We start from the raw sequence: 6,085 nt of genomic DNA on the forward strand, positions 1-6,085 counted from the left end.
GGCTCCCACCAATGTCATTGAGATCTCTGGCTAGAAAGAGCTTCATAAGCCTGCCCTTGAAGCCCATATGTAGATACTAAGACCTGACTAGCCAGCCTTTCTTTACTGTGAACTGGTGTTGCTCAGCCATCTCGAGCCAACAGCAAAGCCACTGCATGTGAACACCAGGCTTGCTTTCAGGGAGGCACCTTCTGCTTGTCAATAACTGTCCTAATCTCCTAATCCTTTTCCATCACTGTGGGCATAGAAACATATATTAGCAAAAATTAAGTAAGGAGGAGAGATACAAACAATGAAGCAACTGATTTGCAGGATGGGTCCCACCAATCTGTGTATAACGGAAAGTGCTGGAACCAGCGAGGTCCTACAATACAGTGCTTAGTGCTTTAAGATGCATGTTGCAGCACTGTACGGTCTGGGAGGTTCACGCTATGGAGTTGGTGCTAATACGGAACCCCTTCCCAAGAACAAGGCAAACCCAGGAACACTGGGAGGGGAACTGAAGAAAAGAGGAGTTCAGTGACAGAGCATTGAACTCTTCACTGCAAAGTACAAAATCCCAGACAATGCCTTCAAAATGGAGTTCTTGCACAAGGAGTTGAAAAATATCAGGAAGAAGAACAAGGAGACTACAGTGGGGAAAAGACCTGTCTCTTCCCAACATCTTACCTTCAGGAGGCACAGCAGGCAAACTCCTGGGTCAGGATGGTGAGCGGGGTGAAATTTGCAGGGTCCTTCTATTGTCTTAATCCATCTCTTACAGTTGTTGGACGGGATAGCAGCCCTGTGCTGGGAAAGCTCCTGCTTGTAAGAAAGCCATGACATCACCTCCTCATGGGGAGGGGAAAGTGCAGTAGTTTGTGTGAGTAGGACAGAGGATTGCTATTTTAATTCTTGTCCCACCTGCAGATCTTGTTGCTTGCTGTATTCCTCCCACGTGCCTGGTTACCATCAACCCTGAGCTCTACCCAAGTGCAGCCCACCCAAAAGTAAAAGACAAAATTATTTAAACACCTCTTTCTCCTGTTTTTTTTTTGTTTGTTTGTTTTGGTTTTGTTTCTTTGTTTGCTTTTGTTTTTCTGCATTTAAACACTTTGCAGACAGATAAGGTGTGACAAGAAGCCTCCTGCTTTGAAACACAAAACTGCATTTTGCTGCTGATACAAGAATCTTAACTGGCTAACCAGTGAGAATGGGCAAAAAAGGAAGGAGAGGCACTGCATTAATGCAGCAATGGCAAGCCCCAGTTATTTCACACCATTAACAGTGCAGAGCGCAATGTCACATGCCAAAGGTGTCCAAAAATCCTGTTCAGCACTCACTCATGAAGTCGTTCCTTATCCTTCAGTGAACAAAACAGAACTGCCATGGGTTTTCTCCTCATTCCTGGGAGCATGTGTTGTTACTCATGGCCAATAATACCATGAAAAACCCAAAAAAGACCATGCTTTTTGTCATTAATATGATCTTTAATAAATGGAATAACGCACCATTTTACAGCAAGCCTTTTCTTTTAGACCTAAAGAATAGCCTTTTAAATGTTCTTATCCAATGTCTCTGTATCAATACAATCTCTTTATTTAGGTTTATATATAACAAAGCAATTCTTACAAGTATTCATAGAAAACTCTGTAGTGGCTTTAACAATGTCAGCTTTCATAGTGGCATCCACAGATGATTAAAAAACAAAAATTAGCTTTTTATTTCATACTCACACTGTTCCATGAAACACAACTTATACAGCATAGCAAGGGTATTGGGCAGCTTATACAAAAGAAATAACTGAAAGCAATTATTTATAAATTCATACATGATATTTCCTCAGTCATTTGAGAGAAAAAACAAAAATACCCGTTAACAAAAGGGTTCTGATGAGACTCCATATTCCAGGGTTTCTCCCTGTCTTCCCCAGAAAAGCTCGCTCAGAAAGTGATGCTCTCTCTTTACAGTCTTTCATGAGGAAAATGGCAGTTCTGAATCTCTTTATTTCAGCTTCTACAGAAGCTCAAACCCTAGAACTCAGTCTTTGCCCTGTTAATTTTCCTCTTAAACTGCATTGGGGGGAAAATAACAGCGATTGTAAAATATGATTCCAGCTTATATAAATGTGAATTAAGCATACTTTTCTCTAGAGACAAAAAGCAGACAAGAAACATTACATACAAACCTTTTTAAATACATTTCAGCAGTGTGAAAGAGAGAAGAGTCACAAATAAGAAAATTCAAAAGTGACAAATGAGAGTCAGCTGTAACTTGGACTTGCTTGTTTCGTTATTCTTTTGACTTTTTACAAACTACTATTTCTGTCCTTTTGAATAAACAACACTCAAGTGTGATACTTCATGATACAGTTCTGAAGCACAAAAAAAAGTGAATCAAGTGCTCTAGAAATAAACCTCAGCCATTTTTGCTCTGTCTTAAAACCACAAGTGAACGAGCTACACAAAAGTTGACTTTTGGGAGACCTTGAAACTAGGAAGTTATAAAGGCTAATTTTTTCTGCTTTAAAATAGTTACCAGGCAAGATGCTACGCCCCGACAGATGCATGCTCCTGTCACATACCTGCAGAAGCCTGCAAGAACTTTGAAGAAATCCTTCCTTACTGTGACAATTATTGTGCCTGCTGAAGCATGACATAGGCACTGAAGTTAACCAACTGAATGTCTTGCAAATTTACACCACTGCTGGTCAATAGGCTTTTTAAAATATTTGACACTTACATTATAAGTTAACTTAACTCTGGCTAGGTTCTGCTCATTATGCACATACTAAACCACAGTGAAATAAACAGAAATGGCCCCCCAAAAAATAATTCAGCAGCCACTATCTCGGACCTGCACGAAGCCCAGATCAACGTTAAAAGGGCTCTGGTGTCAAAGAGGATCTATCCTGAAACCTCCCACTGCCACTCTCACTGGTGCGGTTCCACTTCCCGGCAGCAACCACAGCTGCACCGGGACCAACCCCGCCTGACGGCTCGAGCCGAGGCATCGGCAAATGCCCTGCAAGTGCCAGTAGCCGGGGTTTGCCCACACGGCCCCATGTTCCACCTTGGCTTTCCCAGGGCCAATCCTCTCAAGGAATTTTTTCAAGCTGCTACAAGCAGAACTTAACCCTCCTTTGCTCCCAATCAATGCAGGCTCCTCTTCAACTTCAACAGGGGTCAGCTCAAGTGCTGGCTGATGAGATGGCAATTTCCTCAGGTGTGCCGGAGCCGAATGCTGCCGGCATTGTGATTTGCGGGAGTGCTTAAACCTGGTATCTGCAGAAGTGGAAGTTTTGCTACTAATTTTAGTCACTATGGAAGAAATCTCAAAATAAGAAATCTGATTTGTTACTATTTCACATCAAAATTGAACCTACTTGGGGGTGGGTGGGATCAGAAAAAGGGATGTATTTCTACAGCTAGTGTTTTAGGTGATGGTATAGAAGCCTAAAATGTAATTGGATTTAATGAGCTAAAATACTACGTTTAAACAGCAGCCACACGTAACTATAGCTACGACATAAAAAAAGCCTTGTAAAAATGATTATGCAGTAAGTATTTTGGGTTATCTTTTGACCTTTGAGAGAGGTACCTTAAATTACTCAGCTTCAGATAAAGTTTATCATGCGCATTCCCAGCTCACACTCTCTCCTCCCGGCTTCTATCCCACCTGAACAACTGGTGACAAGTCTGTCGTGGGAGACCTTGCACGACTGCACTATATGTCACAGTCTGATCCTGATTTTACTGTGATGCACTAAAGGCAACTTAAAATTGGCATATGAAAAAGAACATTATACTTGCTACCAGTGCTACCATCTGATGCTGTAACTCACAGAATTTAATCCTGGAATTTAGCACAACATACATATGCATCTAAATAAATACAGAGTTTACATAAAAATATATATTTAGCTTCACTGCAATATGAATAGCTTTTTCACTGAAGAAAGCTTGAAGTTGAACAAAAAATAATAAGCATATTAAAAAAGGAGGTTAATATATTTACCTGTTAAAATGGATAGTGGGAGACCAGACAACAAAATTAAAATAATCTGAATTTATGCCAAATACTAAGTTGTCCAGTCTTTCTAATCCAACTTTCATAGACTAATCAATCCTATTGCAATTTTTTTTTTATAAGCTGCTCCAAATTTTCCAATTAGGCATCAGGTCATGTACATGCTACTGTGCTCAGCAGTTCTTACTTTTATGACTTAAAACCAGCCTGTTTCAGCAAAGGGAACTTGCCATCATTTTTATCCAGGCAAAAATTAGTTAGCATAATTAATTTCTCCTGTATTGACTAAATATGTGAATTTTAAAATTCTCCGTAATTAGGAGGGAACATTCCAAAATAATGTTTCAGTGACTGAATGGTTATGATCTTTTGATTTTTTCATGAAAGAAAACTATAAGCTGAACATCGACTTAATAACATTATATTAGTAGACTATTTTTTTAACATTTAAAAAAGGACTATCATTAGAGGAAAATGCATTGAGCACTGAAACTATGGCATATAAAATGTATACATATATATTTTTAAAGTAACAATTCATTATTATTAAAGTTGGCCCAATAATCTATTCCATACAAACACAGAACTTCCTTATTCTCCTCTCTGAGGCAGGCAGGATTAAAGATTTCTTTTAGAGAAAGTTGACAGGTAGGCACATACACACTTTCTGAACATATTTAGAAGGTAGGGTTTTTTTGTTGGTTGGTTGTTTCTTGACACCTGCCAGCATCGGTTTTGCATTGTTTTGTGTCCCCAGTGCACTTGAAAAAATGAAACTGTGTTGCCTTTGAAAATTACGTAATTTTCTATATGGAACAGCAGTAAGAAAGCAAAGCACAAAGAGAAATGTTCTTCGTTTCTCAGAATATTCTGATGATGACAATACCAGTTGTTTTTCTTTTCAGTCAGGAATTCCTTTACCTTTAGCTGTGCATTTAAGTGCATCTGGGAGTTTCAAGAAAGGCAATTGAATACTAATTGTTTAGCACGTGAAGCTATGGAACATTATAAGCAAAGTCAGGGGAAGTGTTGCAGATAATCTGGCTTCTAAATGCCAACTTCAGAAGAAAAATAAATCTTGACTATGAGGCATGTCTGTTCGAATGGTTAAAATTCACATTCTCAAAACCCTGTTACATTGGCGAGTATTTTTATTATGGGAAACAGAAAAAAAGACATGGCATTAACCTAAGTAACTCTTCTGGCTTGTACTAGCACACCATTTTCTACAACCAGTAAGATTTTGGATTTTGGCTTATATATACAAACATCACAAATGTCTGCTCTAACATTTTACTTGAATTACACATTATAGATTATCATAGCAAATATTCTACTGTTGATTATTTGACAGTGGCACAACTCATAGGTATTTACACTATTGTTCTAGCTTAATTTTGCTATATTTATCTTGTCTGGCATATACATGAGAAACTGATAGAAAATTATCAACTTTCATCATCCTTTTTTCTTAAAAAGACCCCCCAACACCCACGAAGACATAAAATGCATTTGCCTCCCCTAATTACAGTACACTTATCACCTATCGATGTGTTGGATCTGTCAAATTCTCTTCCGTGCGTTCTGTTTGGTTAAGGATGAATCCCCATTGTATGAGATATAACTCAGTATCATTTAATTTACAGAGAAAACATTTAGTGGAGAGTGGATTATGTGCTGTGAGCAAAAAAAGGGCATTACTAAATTAAGCATTAAAACCAAACTGCTTACCTGATCTCATCTAGCTGTGCAGAACTGCAATATTTTGGTACCTACTAAAGAGTTTGTTTTGACTGATCTTGAAAAATAAATAATTTTTCTCTATTTAATCTATAGGGTATTTTTGTGATAAAGTACATATTTCTATCATATTACATATTATATTTATCCATGGTAGATTACAATGCTAATACTTTCTACTAACTGTAATTCATCCCAAAGGCCTTCCAGCAAGTGATAGAAATAGATAAAGAAACTATTATGTTTGCTTTAAGAATGTTTAAGGAAAACTGCAGAAGAACATTTTCACCTGATATTAAAATGATTTTGATTGCACTGAGCATAAAGAAGTTGGATT

Source organism: Apaloderma vittatum, unplaced genomic scaffold (assembly GCF_000703405.1).
Source record: "Apaloderma vittatum isolate BGI_N311 unplaced genomic scaffold, ASM70340v1 scaffold18524, whole genome shotgun sequence".
Taxonomy (NCBI): Eukaryota; Metazoa; Chordata; class Aves; order Trogoniformes; family Trogonidae; genus Apaloderma; species Apaloderma vittatum.